The sequence below is a fragment of the Priapulus caudatus genome, unplaced genomic scaffold, assembly GCF_000485595.1.
Source record: "Priapulus caudatus unplaced genomic scaffold, Priapulus_caudatus-5.0.1 Scaffold488, whole genome shotgun sequence".
Classification (NCBI taxonomy): Eukaryota; Metazoa; Priapulida; class Priapulimorpha; order Priapulimorphida; family Priapulidae; genus Priapulus; species Priapulus caudatus.
The window spans coordinates 147615-150352 of record NW_014577549.1 but is presented as its reverse complement, the minus strand read 5'-3'; positions in this window follow the sequence as shown (position 1 = coordinate 150352).

Here is a 2738-nt window from a genome sequence, read left to right as displayed (position 1 = left end):
TTTTTGTGTTTCACGTTTCGTTTTTGGTGTGGTGGCATATGGTTAGGGCTGCCAAGAGGCCAGGTTAACCCCTGGTCAAGAGATGATATGGACAGGATAAGGTGTCCCCATAGTCTAACAATATAATAATAATATTGTTAGTCTATGGTATCACTAATCAAATTTAAATCAGTCACTAGGTGTATCTAATGTCTAACTATCTGTATGTCCAGCTGTTATCACATGAATGAAGGAGAACATGAATTTTGCTGTAATTATACCTCACATTTAGAGAGAAAATACCGACCAGCCATTTTAATAACTGTAAGGAGCCTATTCGTTGCGAACATTACGGGAGCAAAGAAGGAAAACTATATTAACAGCCTAATATATCCGAAAGGAAATGGTATTTTCACTCACACACACATACCGCAGGCACGCACGCGCGCGCGCATATAAACAGGCACGCACACACATGCACCCATACCCTAGCACATAGAGTCGTAAACTCAGATGAGGGAAATCGGTCCTGTGACGCCGGGTCTGTATTAATTTTTGTGTTTCACGTTTCGTTTTTGGTGTGGTGGCATATGGTTAGGGCTGCCAAGAGGCCAGATTAACCCCTGGTCAAGAGGTAATATCGACAGGATAAGGTGTACCCATAGTCTAACAATATAATAATAATATTGTTAGTCTATGGTATCACTAATCAAATTTAAATCAGTCACTAGTTGTATCTAATGTCGAACTATCTGTATGTCCAGCTATTATCACATGAATGCAGTAGAACATGAATTTTGCTGAAATTATTCCTCACATTTAGAGAGAAAATACCGACCAGCCATTTTAATAACTGTAAGCTAGGAGCCTATTCGTTGCAAACATTACGGGAGCAAAGAAGGAAAACTATATTAACAGCCTAATATATCCAAAAGGAAATGGTATTTTCACGCACACACACACACACACCGCAGGCACGTACGCGCGCATATAAACAGGCACGCACACACATGCACCCATACCCTAGCACATAGAGTCGTAAACTCAGATGAGGGAAATCGGTGCTGTGACGCCGGGTCTGTGTGTACATGTTTGCGCGTATCGCATACAGAATGTGTTTAGCGAATACTCTTATGACATGTACAATCTGACGGATTTGAACTGCATATTTTTATTTTTATGTAGGCTATTATATTTCAACTATACGTCATTTTCCTACACGTACTGTTAAATTAGGCATACAGTATCAACACTGGGAAAGTAGAAAATTCATACCCCACTTGACCACTGCTTCAGACGCCCTACGTTCAGACTAAAGTACTTAGTATACGAACAAAAAAGAAAACTTTCATATTTTTTATAAAATAATACCTTTATTCAAGAGGAACATTTTTACAGATTATATTATTTTGATGATATAACTTTTACTATCAATGTATTCTCATAGGATATCATCTATAGTTGCTAGTAATATGCTATACTGTCTAGTGGTTACCCTCCCAAGTTCAAATGAAGACGTCTAGGTATGAAATGAGTGAATTAAATCAGAACAGTTATCTATCTCATCAACAAGTTCTCTTCCATCTTACATTAACTGCTTGCTTACCTTGAATTTAGCAACAACCTATATATATATATATATATATTATATTGAAATTAATTGATTAAAACGAGCTGATCAAATTACGTGAAAGAGTGACAGGTTTTGGAGTAAAATTAATGTCAATTTATGCACAACTGTTAATCTAAATAATCAATGACACAAATGATATGTAGTTGTTATTAATACACGATTGAAATTGGTCTTCTGCTAAGAATACCACACGATTGGGGCCATTGCTAACTATTATAATAGGACATACGGGTATAACAAATGTTTGGCAAAAATAAAAGAATGTCACAACGTTTGTTAAACCTGCATTCATACCAAATCAAATTAAGAAAAACTACATCTCTAGGTACAACGCTAATAAATTGCTGGTGCTTTATATGACAGCATCTAAACGTCTAAAACTGCCAAATCCTAGGCTGAAATCTGAAATATTGGCCAACGCGTTCACCGGGTCACCAGTAAGTATTAATGAATTCGTGAGCCAACCAAGTGAGATTGGGCGGAAAGCGGCGGTATCTCATAGAAACGTGGGAAACATGTTCGTCTATTCGACTTTCTTCATGAATGCTGGTTAAGCGCCCGCGTGACTGTTGTAAGCGGATTGCCAATCGAACATACACAACCAATCCCAACCATGAAAGGATATTTCTTACATAAACTGTAAACATGGTTTTCGGTCCATAAACTATAGCGGTCAATAAAACTACTCTCGGAGAACGATCACAAATTGCACAACCAGACATAAGTGATACGGACAGCAATTCGTGATGTAGCTCGACCAACATGGCGGCGAAAGCGCAGTACTACTTCCCGTTGATAACTCCTTTTTCAGTAAAAGGAATTTCGTTAATCTTGTGGACTAGAATTATCAGATGCAATGATAACAACACACAATTATGTCGCGTCATTCTACCAGCTGCCATTGTACCTCGTTCATTAGCCTATAGCAGTTAATTTTACACATTTACAGGAAGATTACTACAACTAAAAAATCGACACCTCATAATTCATTGTGGAAGTACGTGTCATGATCACTGGCAGCGCAATCAAGTCTGCCACCCCCCCCCATCCACATAACGCTCATGCTACAGTACACACACACACGCGCACACACATATGAAACTGGTGTTACACATAATATATATAT